We start from the raw sequence: 17,828 nt of genomic DNA on the forward strand, positions 1-17,828 counted from the left end.
GAGACTATGCTCTTGACATGAAAGGAGAAAAAAATGTGCTTACCTCAAAGGTAAATGAATGTTTAGATTCTCCACAGAAGGAAAGACTTCCCTCAGTAAAGCTAAAGTAACGGGAATGAAGGGTGGCTGATAAGGAAACATCATTCTCTGTTTACTCTCAGCCACCTTAAGAATACTTCCAACACATATGACCACATTCTAATGATCTACACTGCATCTGACCTTTATCTTGGAAGGTAAGACAGTGGTTAGAGAAATATGTTCCTCACTATTATGTCAAAATTATCCCTGGGATTTCTCCCTCCCTGTCAAATGGTAATGATAGTTCCACCTTATCACATAAGGATATGGCAAGGAAAGGTGTTTGTTTTGTTATCTGTTATTACTGAATTCCTAAATGTAAAGAAGGAAAGGAAACAGAGACCATAGGATAGGCCATTCTGGTTGCAGATTCTTCTGGTACTTTAAAATCTCCTCAAGAAGAACCTATAATGAGAGGTGTCCTAATATGGATTATAGTCTGAATAAGGAAAATACAGCTTTATTTTTTTCCTTCCCTATTCTGGACACTTAAATATGTGATAGTTTAATATAGCAATAGAACCTGGAAAATATACAGAATCTGTTCAAAGCATATATGCTTGTTACGTCCCTTATTGTGTCATTATTCTGTACATCGCTATGGTTATTGCAATAGAAAGGTGGATTTTTTTTCTTTTGTAACTTTGCAGAATAGTGGATAAATATTTACTACATAACATAGGAACTAAATCTCCAAAGTTCTTTAAAATAGCTCTCTGATGACAAAGTATACTCTGCTGTACTAATTTACATATCCAAACAAATATTCACTGCATGTATTTCAGTCATTGTTATGTCAGTTTGGTGTTACAGCAGAAAAATAAAAATTCTTTTCAGCAGAGCTTTGGGTTTCTTTCTTTTCTTTTTTCTTTCATCACATCTAGGGTCTTTCTGCATACTACACTTTTAATCTAAGCACAAACACTCCTGGGGCAGTCAGATGCATGCAAACCAATCAATTCTCAAAGAAACAAAGAGAAAACCCATGCTGAAAAGCATTCACTAATCTAAAATTAAACAAAGAATACCTTGACATGACAAAACTGAAATTCTTTCTTGACTTTCTTGCCCAGATTTCACTGGTCTCCTATACTCCAACTAGTATTAATGTTTCTAAATCGCAGTGGCTTGGTCAAAATATCAAACAGACGAATGTATTAGTTCCACATATGTGTTTGTTACTTTTGATTATTGTTTAAAGTAGTCACTGTAGGCAGGCCTTAGAGCACTCTGCACCCACCTGGTTCCTCAGCAAGCTCAGGGGTGACAAGCTTCTAGAAAGGGGAGCTGGTTTCTCCTTTATTTTCTGCCTGCAGTTCCACTCCTAACTTTGTAACACATTTCTGGCCACGTTTCTAACATAGCTCAGCCTCTAAGCTCTGCTGAAAGTCTGGCGATGCAGCTCTGGGGCCCAGATGGGAGGAGAGCCTGCTGCAGACTCCAAACTGAAAAACTCTGGTGTGGTTGGCAGGATGGTGCAGTGAAAAACATCTGCTTGTGTCTTTGGAAGTTGCCTCCTTTGGAAATCACGCCAGTGCACTTATCCTGATTGCAGCAGGGTTGAGATCAGTGTCCTGCTGCATGTTGCTCTCCCACCAAATCTGAGAGCTGGCCATTTGGTTCTGTCAGCAGGCAGAAACACCAAGCACTGGCTATTAAAAGATACTATTTAGTCTGTGTCACGTTAAAAGGGACAGAAAAGAAGAATTTTCTATCCAACCTGTATTAGTTTATTTTTTTGTCTGTCAGTGTCCTCCCCAGGAGATCAAAGCCTTTTAATGTCCAAAACAGTCTGCTTCTCACCTAATGAGACTCTAGGTTTAACAGATTTGCTGAGAAAGACAGAACATTTGATACTTTTTTATATAAGGACTGAACTTAACATTGGTAGGAAAACCCTTCAGCAGGTTTCTCCTATGAGTTATTTCAACATCGACGAAACTGTCACCACCTAAAAAAGGACTCACTCTAACAGTTAATGAAATAACATGTTTATTAATACAAATTTGTGGCAATTTACAGAGTTTGTGTTGTCGGTGATAACGTTTAACTGCAAAAGTTATACTGAAACCATGTAGCAACAACAAGGCCAGACATAAGCACACGCTCTAAGGCAAAGCAACTTACAAAGAATAATAATACTGCAAAACCTAAGCAAAAACTCTAAAGCAAAACCACTTACAAAGCACAGGCTCTGAAGCAACTTAAAACAACTTACAAACTTAAAGCAAAAACCTAAGCACATTCCCTAAAGCAAAAGCATACGTTCTAAAGCAAAAGAACTAACAAAGAATATGTAAAAATTTTAAAGTGCTGTGGAGCAAAAGTAAAATTAGCATTTTTGTATAAAGTGATCACTCATCCCAAGGCATCCCAAGAAGGTGGAGGGAGAAAAGGCAGCCCACAGAGCTGATGGTGCTTCTCTCCAACTTCTGCTTACATCCAATCTCTTTTTACACTTTTTTCTTTAGGAATTTTGAGTGGCTATAGTCAATAAACTAATTTTAGGATGATAGACGACATAGGCCCAAGAGTCCACTTCCCAAGTTCCCAGCAGCCAGGATGTTCATGAAAAAAGGCCATGTTTTCTCCATATCACTCACTTCTTCCTTTTAATCCTTTTACCATTTTCTGAGAATGTCTCACCAGGTGCAGGGGTAGGGGGAAGAGGGTGTCCAGGAAACCTTCACTTTAAAAGTCTGTGAGGGATGTTTCATGGTAATACAATATCAAACAAAATACCCTTTCCTGCAGGCATCCTGTCTTTCGCTACCCTTCCTCAGATTCATGTTTGTTCTGACAGTCATCTTCTGGCTCAGGGAAACATACAACAATCCTCTGCTCTGGATACAGGCAGCAGCTCCTGCTGATTTCAGCAGAAGTTTCACTGAAACTGAAAGTTAGCCAGCTGAAACCATATCTTGTCTCAGTAAGTGCATTTGTGGGTGATTTTAGCAGAATCTCTTTCCAAATAACCATCTAAATAAAACTGGGTTTGGCTTTGTAGGTGCATCCCCCTGAAGCACCTGCTGGTTGCAAGGATTTCTGAAAGAAACTGTAGGAATGAAACTGTAAGGAAGCATCATGTAAAACTTGCAGAAATCTTCATATTAAATATTAACTACTAAGTCATAGCTATTACAGGCTACCATTTGTAGTTTTTCACCTCATTCCTAAAACTATTAATAAATCATTCAAAGTGTATATACTCATCCATATTCAGAAATATTGTATGAAAGGATTTCTAATGCCTCTACTGGCATTAAAACTACAAACGGATATCCTTTAAAACAGTTCTCTGATGGAAAAGAGGGGACCCTACCCATAAGAAACAACATAATTAGATCTTTTTATTAGACTGTGCTTGCATAATTCCTCTCTGAGATTAAGGTTTTGAAGAGGAAGAAAGATGGCCTTCCGCTGCAGAAGTGCAGGTAATAGTATTTTATGTTTGCTCCCAAACAGAACAGTAATGATTGAGGTGTAGTAAATGAGAATAGCTGGACACCAGGTACTGTCCTCTCCTCTACACCTCAGGTATTGTCCTCTCCGTTTGTGAAAATTACTGGAATTCAGTAACTCCTGAATTTTTACAAAACTTGAAACTAAGGCCTGTCTTCAGTATAGTCTTCTGAGAGATTTTATCTTCTACAAGATTATGTTTTCTGCATACTCAATTTTTTTTTTTTTAAATACAGCAAAGTAGCATATTATCCCCCAGTTGACTGAGGAGAATTCCTGCCTTGCCACAAAAAAAGGCAAACTTATGTCAGCACATTTTCCAGGTGGTGCAACTGCAAATTCTCAAAAGCTGCCTCTATGCAAAATAGAAGAATAATTACATAGGTTGTCTATTTCCTTGGCTAGTTTGAGTTAGTGTTGTTGGGTTGGGATTTTAAACCAAACCTTTCCATGTTCAACAAGGGAACAGATGTCTGCTGAAGTCTGTGAATGAAACTGTGTCTATTATTTTTCAGAAATGCTTCTAGACCTCCTGTGTCTGAAGAAAGAATTTGAAAACAAAAAAAGTGCAATATCAAGGTATTCTCCCTCTTAAAAGCATTCTTCAGCCACTTTGGGGCATGTCTCTGGGTTTTTGGTCAGCTAGGGTAGTAATGCTAAACTAAAAAGCCTTTCCCTGGAAATATTCTGTAAAATTGCAAGTGGATGAGACTACTTACCCTGTATTGGAGTGCACATGAACACTCTTTATAGCAGGGGATGGCTCAGTGGGCCTGATCTGCAATCTTTTTTTCTTTGGTGCTTGTGGCAGTAGTCATTTATGCCAGATGTTTGTCCAGATGAATGCAGTTATTAAATCCCAGCAGGCACAAAATTAGCCATCTGTCTCAAATCCTTGATTTTTCCTCTATTTTCACTGTGTGTGACAATTTTCATGCTCTTCTAGAAACAAAGATTTTGATGTACATTTCCATTATTCTCTCCTGTTATAAGACTCCACAAAACAAATATATAAAAAAGTCAAGGAAGTATAATGGTTCAGTGCTTTTTCAAACAGTAATTTTAATCCTAGAATATTTAAGTGTTCCTTGAAGTTGAAAGCTTCATAAAAATGTTGCTATGAACCAGGTTAATTTCACTTACTGCTTTGTCTTCCTAGTCTCCTTAGTCTGTCTTCTAGGCTGTAGTTTATTATGGTGTCTGGTTGTTTATTGATTGGGATGATGCTGAATCAGTCATACCTTCAAATATTTAGCCAACACATGTCTGCCTAGGCCTATAAAAGGCAAGTCCAAGGTTGAGTATGTGACAGAAAAGGGCTGTAACAGTATGACCATTCACATAACAAAACATCACTGACAGAAACACCAAAGGAAGATATGAAGGATCCCATTAATTAAATACCCCAATTGAAAATAAACAAAGCACAGATAATCAGAAAGTTTGTACCTTGAGCACAACCCATGCAGATTCTTTCTTGTTAAATCAGAAGTTGAAACTATGAAGTTCTTTGGTATCTGCATGTAGAGACATTACTTCCCAATATTTTCTTTCATGAACTGCTAATAGTTAAATTAGGATGCTTCTGATTTACTTGTTTTCCCTTTTATTTCCAAAATAAATATATTTAAGAACTACATGAATAATCTGGCACTTGTTGAAGACAATAATCACTCTTATTTTTTTTTTTTTTTTTTTAGAATTAACTTCAGATTTTAAAGCAACAGATTAGACTGAATGTCCAAAGCATGGACTTTTTTCAAAAGCCAGTATAAAAGTCAGTGGCAACTGCCACTGTATTTGTCATATCACCTAAAAGACTAAGTTATCTGTCTTTGATCTGTGAAAGAAAATGGAATATATTGAGTCTCTGCTTTTAAAACTTTAGAGTTAACATTGCCTGAGCTTAGATCTCCAGCTTAAAATAACAAAGTAATGGAAACAATATGAGGTTCAAAATGGGAATAAACACTGTCAAAGCAAATCTAGAGGAAAAGTAGGTTCACGGGCAAGTGGGAATGACTCTCATGTTAAAGGCATTGCGAAGTATAGACCATTTCTCAGAAAATACATTATCCCAATCTGCTTTTGCCCGAAAATGGAAAATTTCAGCAGCTTTGGAGCTTGTTTGCCCTTCTCAAAATCTAGGCTGGCCATTTACTGCATGGAAGACTGGGGGAAAGGTTTTGCTTGCCCTTTTGGAAATTTCCTTTTGAGTGCAATGCTAGGAGGCCTTGTAGCTCTTGAGTGACACCACTGAGCTTGCTGATCTTGGAGCTTGTTTCACTTCAATTTCTGACAAACTCGTCCTGCTATTTGGTGTCCAGTGACAGCTATGAGCACAGATTCCTCTGGGCCATACTCTCAGCCACAATGAGGAGCCAAATGTTCTCATTTTTCATGCTGTGTGTGCAAGGTTCCCATGATGAGTCACAGAACCAAAACATGACAAACAAAAGTCCCAACCCTCTTGTTTTCCAGGCCTGAAAGAAAAGCATTTAAATTCTGACACATTCCATAGGACAAAATGAAAGGCAGGGAAGTGAAGACCACCTTAAGCTTGACTCAAAAAGGATTTACTGCTTTGTCCCCATATATACTGAAATAATGATGTCTGGGTCTGAGCCACCTGTTTTAGGGCATGGAGTACCTTTTGCCTGGGAAAAATTGTAACTGCCTTATGAGAAGTGTTCAGGATCCATACTATTCTATGTAGAAAATACAGCTACATATCCTCTAAGCCCCATTTTTATTTTTTCCAGTGTTTTTGGGAACCAATGAGTGGCTGCATCCCTTTGGTGTTCAGAAGGTCCCTTAAGGTCAGCATTTAATTTATTTAAGAAGACTAAATGACAGCAAGGCAGAGAAGTTTTACACTTCTATGCAAAATGGTTTTTTTTTTCCTTAAAACAGGACAGCCACCACTTTGTTTTACAGATGCATGTAGTGCAATAAAGGCTCTTTTAGACATGTTGGAACCTGGCTTGGTGGTAATCTTCATATAGGCTGTTTGGCCGTATCAATAACTGCTATGAATGATGACTCTCCCCATTCTGTCCATGTGTTCATGAGAAGGCCATTTGCTGCCAATATCGTGAAAAGTCTACTATTTCATGCAAGAAAGGCAAAGATCAGCATAAGGCAACAAGCCGATTGCCTCTCATTGTTCTGAGTTCTAAGCCAACATACATACCTCCTCCTTTCATAGAATATTTTAAAGGACAAATGTTGGGAGCTTGGTGGGTTTTTGTTACATTGCTACACAGCAAACCTGACAACTTGCTTTTATTGGCTTCAAAAAAAGAGGGGTTTGAAATCCCAGTTTAAAAACAAACAAACATACAAACAAAAACATCAACAACAAAACCAAAGCTGAACATCGTGGAGTCAGTGAATTGTGGGGAAAGTGTGTGCAAATGTGCTGTATAGGTATGAGATGTGTAGATACCTTAAGGCTAAATCTTCAACCCGTAGGCATCAAAAACAGCAACGCTATAAACTTTTCCCTTCACTTGAGTTGCTTTTGGATCATGCGTTGTGTGGTGTGGCCTTGGTTCAAAATAGTAGCAGAAATGTCCTTAATTAATACTTAGCCCTGGAAGGGAAATAAAAAACCTGTCCCCCCCACTGCCAAAATCAAAGGAATCACAGTCACAATTGTAACTATATTAAGGCATTTGTGGCAGGAAATCTACATTTTTAGTGAGCTTTTCTAGAGCAAAAGATGAGTTAATGGGGTAGAATTTCGAGTTATACATTAAAAATAAACACCTGGCAAATCGCTGCCACATCTGGAGCACACCACAGTATTTAAATTACGTTTGGCTTGTCCCTCTCTGTTGCACAGCAGTTATGGCACAGAAAAGGATAATTAAAAGCAGCAGGTTACCATGGTATTTAATGGACTGCTGTTGAACTATATGTGTGTTTGTGATCCAAGTGAAAACCGTTGGGCAAGTTATGGCTTTGGAGGAGGAAGGTGACGTTTATGAGTGACAATGAGTTTATTGAGGCCATTTGTTTACCTTATGGTCTGAGGTAAGAAGCAAAGACTTCAGAATGTTGAAAGCAACAGGAATCATAATGCAGTTATGTTAGGAATGTGCTTAAAGCAGAATAAATTGTGTCTTGGCTAAAGAGAGATCCAAAATACATACGTTAACATGCCATGATATCAGTTACATCAGCAAAGGCTCTGAGTCACCAGATAAAGAAGGGATTGCACGTAAAAGAAAGCTGGCTATTGACAAAAAAAAAAAAAAAGAGTGAAAGAAATGGGTTGTAGTAATTTGACTGCTTTTCTGGTGCTCTGAGCTCAGGCCTCATCTCAGGTACAAATGGGTTAATCTCTAGATCACAGACAACAGAGCAGAAATTCCCTTTTATTTCCCAGCAGCCTCCTGTGATGTGCTTGTAACTTTCGTTGTGAACACACAAAATGTGATTTTGTGTGTGTGTGTGTGTGTTTGGAGGTTTTTGTTGTTTTTTTCAGTTGGGATTTTTTTGGTTGGCTGGTTAATTTGATTTGGTTTTTGTTTGGTCAGTTTTGATTTTGGTTTTCATAATTCTTGACAACTGAAATCTCTCCTCCTGCCTGGTAACTGTTTATGACCACACTCCTGGAGAGTAAAGCAACCTTTTCAACTTTGATAAAGTTAAGTTTGGTGTGAGCTTATTGCAGTCTTCATGTGAATGCTAGGAGCCATGGAGAAATTCAAAGACTTTCATCACTACCTAGTATGGTCCAAATAATAGTAGCAGGTAATGTTTGTTCAATGTCTATAAATGACAAATGAGTGCTCTTCTGAGTTTTTATTCAACATTTCCTTATTTTGCATTTCATCTAAAAAGCAACATTTTGTCTCAAGCTGGTAAACACCTCACCTTCCTTTTGTTCCAAAATCTTTCTGGTAAATTAGCCTGGGGTAATGGATATAGTAGTATTCTAGCTCCATTGAAACCCACCAAGTGTTTTGATACTGTGTAGTAGGCTGGCTCTTTCCTGAGATACCTTGAGACAAGCATGGTTTTGAAGTTTGGCTTGAATTCTCAGTGTGTGCCTTGATTTCTGAAGCCATAGGATGCATTTCTGTTATGTGTTCTTGCTGGGTTTTTTGTACATTTGGCAAGTAAGAAACTTTGTTTTGTTACCTAAGGAAACTTTAGTCTCCAGAAGCTGAAGCTGAAAGAACGAAAGCCAATGGGTAAGAAGGGACTTGGGAGTTTCAACTCTGTGATCTAAAAGATTCAGGCAGTAGGAAATCATGACAATGTGACAGGAGTCTGTATATAAACTGAAACACTACCGTAATAGCTAGTGAAGACATTTCTTTGAAGTTAATTAGCAGGGACTAAATGAAGTATGATCACTCTGCATTGTGAGTGGCAGAAATTTCTTCCTCCCAATGGGCAACTTGGTTTTCCACGGCAGGGGAGAAAATTAGATATAGGAGATGGGGAATGGAGATTTAGCCCTCACCTTTCCCATCCCTGTCTCCTGGCAAAATTCAGCTAGGCAGCTGCAGAGAAAGAAATGGCCACAGAGATAATTTCTCCTTTCAGGACAGTGCAATTATATGCTGCTCCTCACTCCAGGTTATTTAAGAATTGACAATAATCTGGCTGTGCTTTTTCTTTTGTATCTTGCTTTTAAGGTACTCCAGGTCCTTACAGTACCATCTAAGATTCACACTTGATGCTGACAGAAAAAATAGGCAGTTGGGGATATGTGATATTTTTCTTTTACTTTGCATGGTCTCACATTGCATATGTTTGGTTTGAGTGGGAGGAGGGAGAGAGAAAGGTGGTTGGATCTGCAGCTGGTAATCTGTTATTTTTAAATTAAACATAAACAAGTTTTGGTTGGGATTACACTAGACAGGTCTTGTGTTTCATCTCTACACAGTTGTCTTCCTGATAGACCAGTTATAGAGTAACATTGCAAGTCAATTAAAAAAGTGCTAATTTTTACCTTAATGTGACCCTTAAACATATGTTTACCTATGAATTTTTTACTAAAGAAGTGTTTTGGGTTATTTGGCATAAGGATTCACTCAGCAACAGTATCTGCCTCCCTATCCACAGCAATACCAAAAATCTATATCACATGAAATATCAGTTATCTTCACTTACAGTGTGTATGCCAACTGAATTCACTCAAAGGAGTAGAAAACATGGGCCAGATTCCAAGGTCCCACATGTAAAACCTTGGTGCTGCAAGCCATTGCTCATATGAAAAATCCTCTAACTGTATGAATACATTTCTTTATCAGCAGATTTATTTTCACACACCTTTATTACATGTTACTCCAGGGAACGCCTAATGCCAGGAATAAATACTGAGAAAAAAAAAAAAAAGTACATTTAGATCTTTAGAGGTTAGTAAGTAACAAAACAATCTAGAAAAACTAAGCTTCAATTTATCATCTGTAAATTTCACTTCTCTATGCTTTATTTTAGGATACTAAATAAAAATAAATAAAATACTAAATAAGCTATAACAGAAAGAACTCTAACACTCAAATCATATCAAATAGACCAAAGAGAGCAATAATCTAGCAAAACAATTTTCTGTTCTGTAAGGCTCCACATTTGAATAAAGCAAAGTATGCAAAACAACTAATTCACAGATGTGGGAACAAAGGCAAAAGGAGAGGTTATGGATAGCAGATAACTATTTAAATGGAAAACCATTTCTCTTTTCTATAAAAGAAGCAATCTAACATTTCTCTTTCATAGTGACAGATCTTTTGCAATTAAATGTACCATTAAGTTTACGTGGGGGAAAATCCCCAATTATATCAAAATAAGAAATCACAATGCCTTATTTGCTGTGATTTATTTGATGGTGTTCATTGACTGAACATTATGCCTCAAGGCTGTGTGTTTATTTCTTCAGTCAGTCCCTGGGGGAGCAACAGTTTCTCACCTCAGATTATAACCAAATGCTCAAAAGTTTTGATCCTCCATGTTTTCATCTTGAGACCAGATCCCTGAAGTCAAGAGGAACATTAATAACTGAGGTGGCACACAGGACCAGTGATCACTAATCTGAACACAGATGCTTTGGCTTCTAATTTTTTTCCTGTCACAGATATACCTTATGACTATAGACCTACCACATTCCTTCTGTATTTCTACTCGGTTGTTTCCTTGGTCATCTCTGCTCAGTTTTCAGCTTTGGAGTGAAACAGTGAATCATATGTGTAAGTATTGATTGCCAGAACAGGCCAAAGGACTTGGTGATGTGCAGAGTTTAAATCCAAAGATTTGTGCTTCTAAAATCCATGTATGCAGTTAATTAACATTCACATAATATACTAATCTGCAAATGGGAGGTTGTTTCTAGGAACTGGGGCAGTGATACTAAGAAAAGGGAGATTCAAGTAGAGTGGTGGGGCTCTCCTAGGGGCTTTTTGTTTCAGTTTTCTGGGTATATCTGTTTGTTTTAATAGATGTATTTCTCTGGATCTCTCTACTGGGGAAGGGGGCTCATTGTGGGGAACAGTGTGAATATGTGTTATACAGCTGATATTGAAAAAACTCTAAGTAGTACATCAACTCTTTATGTATTTTCTACAGAGCCAAAAAGGAATACAAAAATGCCATGATATAATGATCTGCCAAATGACAACCAGATTGAAACATCTCTGTAGTTAGTGCCTAGAAAGTCCTTAATATGCAGCAAATGAACCTAGCTAAGTGCCTTGGTTTAAGAAAATCTAAACTATTTTCTGACTGCGATTAATAAAAACTCAAGAAGTTTCTTGACAAAAAGTCCTCAATACTAATATTTCCAAAATGAATAATGTTTTCTCTACTTAGAGCGTTTCCCTTTTGCATAGATTCCTGTTATCAAATACATACATTCTGCTGGGGAAAGAGCAGAAATGTAAAGCTGTTTAGTACTTTATGCCTGCTGGGAATAAACCATAATCTGATTTACATGAAGGTTCTGGAAGAAGATAAAATCTCAAGTTTATTTGCCAATTCGCAAAGGATGATATTTGAGATACTCAGAACTAGTCCTGCATGAGAATGCTGAATGCTACTCTGCTGCCTGACATCATGAATGGAAAAAAAATCATATGAAAACAAGTTTGATTCATTTTACACTGATAAATCTTTATTTGCAAATATTCCAGGACTGGTAAGGAATTTGATAGCATTATTATCCCATTATTGATCAGGGAAACTAGGACACAGATGACTTTTCAGAGTTCACCCAGCAGGAGCATTTCTACTTAGTTCTTTGCACTGCCTTTCTTTAAGAAGCAGTGATATTTACACTTGTATTTTTCAAATTTCAATTCAATCTCTAAATTCCCTTTGAAGTCAACACAGGCTGGGTTACCAATTAAAATTAATTGCTCTACCTTGACATGCATTATTTTATGGGGATTATGGCAAAGCAGGCCATTGAGATGCTTTGAAAGTAGAACCTGGATCAACTCAGACCTGGCTGCTCACACATGAGAGCCCAGGGTGCTCTGCTGAGGAAAGCATTCCCACAGCCCATGAGGCTCTGGAGGCAGAAGAGCAGAGCAGCAAGGGAAGAGGTGAACAGAAGTTGTACAGAAAAGGGAAGAAAGTAGGGCGCAGGGAGAGAAAACAAAAGGGATGTTGTAAAAGAAAAAAAAAAAAGGGGGGAGTAGAAGAAAATTAAGAGAAGTAGCAGAAGAACTGAAGATGCAACTGCAGAACATTTTTGTATTTGTGACATGGCTATATGTTAACTGAGAAGAGTTCCTTTGATATTCCAAACAAAATCCCCCACCTCCCTAAAGTGTCAGAAAATGTTGAGTTTGCATTTATGACACTCGAAGAGTACTCCTGGGTACTGGTTTAAAAGTGGCCTCCACCTTCAATTTGCAATGAGGTAAAAGAGTAAGTCCTTACAGCAGTTTCTCGAGATAAGACATCCATTTTTGTCAAGGCTCGAAAATAACACCGAGGTCATGAGTTCAACTGCCTTTCTATCCCTGTATAGGCCATTCATTTAAGAGTTGGACTCAACGGTCCTTCTGGGTCCCTTCCAACTTAGAATATTCTGTGAATCTGTGAAACTGGAGGCAGCTTCCCCTCCACAGAAATGTGGAGTTAATGGCTCTTGGAAGCAAACTGGGCTGTGACAAGCAGGGACAGAATCGTGGGCTCCTCTGGGAAGCACAGACGGCACCTGTGAGATCACTGAAAACCAGACTGAGCTCTGCATGCCACCAGCACAAAACAGTGGCTCAGTTAAATCTCTGCCAGCTCTTTACTTGCCTCAGTTCTGTTGGGTTTTGCCAGCTTTTGTTCCACTGCTTTTGTTCGGCTTTACCTTCAGAGATTGGTATTTTGATCAAATTTCTTTCTGCCAAACTGTGCTCTAAAATCTATGCCTGGGGCTCCTGACTTCTTTTTTTTTTTAAGTTTTCCTTATGCATTGTGAAGCAGTACATACAGTCATGGGGAAAAAATGTTAAGCTCATACATTTTATCTCCATGGTATATTTGTAGAAAAGGTATTTTTACTTTTTTTTTTTTCAGAAATACAAACTAGTATTCACATTTAATGTTTTACAATATCCGTATTGAGTAAAAAATTAGTGATTTATTATCTGCATTTTGAATACAGTGGAATTACACAGAAGATTTTAAATTCTTTGGATCTGACTGTTCATAAAATCAGAGTTCCACAAATCAACTCTATAAAAGCAATTACTACCAATATAATGGCATGTAAATAATGTAAAGATTTCAAGGAATATGTAAAGAGACCAAAAGCTGAGTTTTTTGCGGGACAATAAATTTGTGATGATCAGTGTGAGGAAATTAACACTTATCAGAGTTGCCTTGTTCTGAAATGGAGAAAATCAGTTACATTTGAATAAGATGTTTGTGATTCATATTAAGAAAACAAAAAACAAACAAAACAAAACAAAACAAAAAAGGCATAATAAAGGTTATCAGTCAGAAAACCTGTTTTTATTCTTCTCCAAAACCGCAGCACATATCACCATCATAAAGTGAGAGACTCAAGCAACTCATTTTTATTCCTGTGAGTAGAGACAGCATCTGTAAGCTCTCCGCACCATGTGACTGACTGACTTCAGAAATACCTGCTACATGCTGGGAGAAGAGTTTCCCAAGCACTTAAGTGGTGGGAGTTTTGAAATACAAGAGTTTCTTAAGACATTGGGACCTTAGGTCTGTTGATCAATAGAGTGCACCTGAAAACTTCCTCCTGAGCTAATGCCTGCTCTGATCCTGCACTACTAGCCGGAAAACCCTGCAATTCAAGTGCAATCCATGGCCAGAACATTAAAGCAGACATTGTTTTGTGTGTCAGGGCAGATAGTCTTATCTCTGCATAAGGCTGACGAAGACAAAACGAGGTGGGTGATGGATACAGACGTCTTCACTTCTAAAGGATTAAAAAGACTTTTTTACAGAGGCAAATCTCAGTAATCTACTTTTCTTACTGAGGATGTGCACTCTCCCTCCCTCTGTATGCAACCCCTTTTTCAAGGCTTAATCAGGAATCATAAGGTCACAGCTTGAATTATAAGTGGTTCATTCCCAAAGTGAGGGCCTTAAGCATGCACTTTTCCTTTATTTGGAAAGCTTGTGCTATTCAGATGTTCAAGAAGTGATTTTCTCCACTTGAGGAAAGAAAAAGAGAGAAAGAGAAAAAGAGAGGAGGGGAGGGGAAAGGAAAGGGAAGGGACTTGAAAAAAAGACTACTAAAACATTTTGTTAAAGGGAAAACAAGCCCAACAACAAGCTGTTTTACAGTCCTCTTTTTTTTTTTTTTTTCCTTGCAGATTATCTGCATGGCCAGGTAGAATTAGATTTAATCTGAATTTTAAAAGAGTCTTTTCTTGCACTAATATGAGACCTTCAAACAAGGACTTCCTCCCTCTTGGCTGCACATTTTTCAACACAAAGTAGAAGTTGTTCCCTGGTGTATGATAGTAAAAGGTTTACTTAAGCTTGGATGTGTGAACCAGACTTTTGTGTTCCACTACTGCTGCAAACCATTACTGTTTTTCCACTCTGAGGAATGTTCCTTCCTTTTATTTTTAACAGAAGTACCTCTCAACACAATAAAACAACATATGAAAAGTCTTTAGTCCCATCTGTTGGCCTTTTCTATTTATTTCCTCTTCTTTCTACTGGATACCTACACGGTGCTTTGCTTCTGTCTGTAAACTTTTGGGAATTTGTTTTCCCTGTTTGCTTCTCCTTTTGAGGATGTGCTTTCTCTTTCAGATGCTGGGCACCATATTTTTTTGTGAAAAGAAACCATTTCTTAAGCAGTATATAAAACTGATGAGTTCTTAAAGAAGCCTCTTCCCATCCTACTTCCTCCCCTTCCGCACTTGAAATTGAGATCTCAAGACCAGAAAAACAGTGTGAAATGAAGAAAGGGAGCAAAGGAAGCACAAGTGGGCATGTCTGAATGTAATCTGGTGTATACCAACCTTAAAGAATGGTCAAGCTTTTAAAAATCAAAATCGATGCAGAGTAACACCTGTAAGTCTGAGCAAGCATACTTCTGGTTAATTATGCTAAGGTGGGCTGTCACTCTTATCTAATGCAGAAACATGTCTTTGGAAGGAAAAATATATTGGTAAACAAGCTGGAGGAGCAACAGCAATTTATTAGGAGCTGGCAGTAATTAACCACACATAGTTTAAGTGAGGCTTAACTGTACAGTAAAGTTATGACAGTACCTCCAAATTTGATGCTAAGAAGACATGAGGAAGTTTTAAAAGAGGCACTGGGATGCTCCAGATTTTCCAGTGAGAACTTAGGAGGACTTGAAATACTTAGTATTCCACTTTGACAAAGGAATAAGTTCTTTAGATGCATTACACTGGCTCTTTTCCCTTTTTCCTCACTGAGAAGCAATTATCTCTGTTATTTGATTCATAATTGCAAGGATTTCTCAGGTTTTTGTTGGTGGCCTGACTTACCTTCTGTTAGTGAGGAAGTTGCTGAATCTGGACCTCATTGCTAACAATTAAGCATGAGAAGGAAGCAGAAATATGATCATATGTGAAAAGGAAGAAGACCTACTTGTCCTATAATGAATTTTCCTGGTGGAGGGGTTTTTAATTTGGTCACAGCAACATCTGGTGCTTGGTAGAACCCCTGCAGCCGCTTAGTGAACAGCACTTTACTGTAGAAGTGCTTGTATTGGAACTATCAGCATCAAATCCCAGATGGAAATTGTCCTTCAAGGCAAGCCAACTTTCCAAGCTTAGAAAATGATCCTGCTCTCTCCCCTTATGACTAGCTTTACTATAAAGAACAAACATCTTCCCAAATTATCATTATTATTTCCTTTTTGTGTTGGGGATATGCTTCAGACAATGTCTTATTCAGGATACAGTAAAAACAGGGGCCCGCAATTGAAAGTGAGGGCACATCAGGCCCCTGCTTTGAAGGTTGTGCCAACCAACTGGTGAAGACAGGTGCAAAAAACTGCCATTATCCCAATTTTATAGATAAGAAACCAAGATGCAGAAAGATTGGTTCCCAATATGAGCCATGTATGAAAGGAACAGAGATGAGTGGGGGTGTATTTTTCATGAGCTTTGGAAAAAAACCAAAATATACACAACAGATGCAGTCTCTGGTTTGCTTTTGTTATCAAATCTTGCACCTCAGAAAAGATGTGGAAAACCTGATTATGAGAAGAAGGATGTAGGCAAAAGCATACCAACTATTTCCTTCTGTATTCTGACTTTAAATACTGAACGTACATGTTTCAGGCCTTGTAATCCTGAGGGCTGCTGTAAGAAACGGAAAAGACAGGACCATATTGCAAGAGTTCGCTGTGAGAAGAACACGGTGCATGAGCTCTCCCTAGTGGGATCACAAATGCCTACACCAAAACAAATGTGGCTGGTTGTGCTGTATTTACTCCATAACTTTCCTCCAGTATGCCTGTGGACCATGTACTCACAGGGGTCCTTTTCTGGCAAGTAATTAGATGTAAGGAGGATTAGTGATCCAGTGAAGGAACTTAATTTTGAAAAAAGTGCAACTCAGCTTCTCTGTGACCCTCCTGGACTTTTAGGATTTCGGAAATGCTTCCTCTCCCCTGCCTGCAAAGATTATGAAATTTTTTTTTTTTTTTTCTCTTCTGTTTAGAAACCACTTCCAATTAGCTTATTATTGCAGTTTCTCAGTGTTATTCATTTTTAATGATGGTTTTCTGTTCACATGAATGCCTTTATGAAGCAGAGATCTTTTCTTTGTTCCAGTACACAAACAGATAATAAATAATAATAAGTGAACCAAAGCTCTTTTCCAGCACTCTGGATCCTAGATTTGAAAAAAAACAATGTTTGGAACTGACTATGATTTTAGATGAAGGATCAGTCACATAAAGTAATGTATAGATAAATCAACAGATCCCTTGTTGCTCATTAAAACCCTTGCTAGTTTTTTGGAACTGTGATTTACTGATGGTTCTGCAGAGATCATGGTCATCTCTTCCTAAAACCATATGCAATTTGTGGGTGTACTGCCTTCAAGAGAACGAAAACCGAGAGCTGCCAATTTAAGGCACAACACATTAAAATTAGAAATAAGATATATGTATTAAAAACAGCAGAAGATTAATCACTGCATGAACTGATCTTGAAAGGGGCATGTTCTCCATCTCCTGGAGTTGTCCAGGCAAGCCAGGATACTGTCTCAGAGAAAGACTTAAGCCTACAGCATGTGATGTTGTACTCCACATAATAACAACTGCATGGAATTCCCTGGACTGGCTGAATGAGTTAATGGTCTCTATGGGTTTAAATCTATGAATATATGAATTACAAAACCTTAAAAAGTTGGGCAAGATTTCTTAAGAGTTATTTATGGCACATGTGTGCTGAAACTGCAGAAAAGTTGCTTCCCCAAAATCAAAAAGAAGTTAGTTTTAGCAACTGTTTCCAAACACAGCTTGTTGTTGATTTTCTTTGCAGTTGGATTAAATTGTATTTTTTCAGCTCAAGACTGAACTCTTTGAGGTCATATTTTCAAAACTGTGAAGACATTTCATTTCTACAAAGTAGTGCAATCAGATGTTTAAGGTAATGAACAAAACTTAGGAGCATCTGTTCCTTAAATAACTATCTTTCTATTTAGTTGAATTGCATTTATCATAAACCTTCAGTTAAAATAATTACTCTGTTATAGCATTTAGTTGAAGAAAAGTTTGAATTATACTGAGTGTCTACATTTTTCTCTTTCTTTTCATCCCCACTGACATTTCTTTATTTAAAAGCAGCATACAC

Source organism: Myiozetetes cayanensis, unplaced genomic scaffold (genome assembly GCF_022539395.1).
Source record: "Myiozetetes cayanensis isolate MyiCay16 unplaced genomic scaffold, myiCay2020 scf4, whole genome shotgun sequence".
In the NCBI taxonomy this organism is placed as follows: domain Eukaryota; kingdom Metazoa; phylum Chordata; class Aves; order Passeriformes; family Tyrannidae; genus Myiozetetes; species Myiozetetes cayanensis.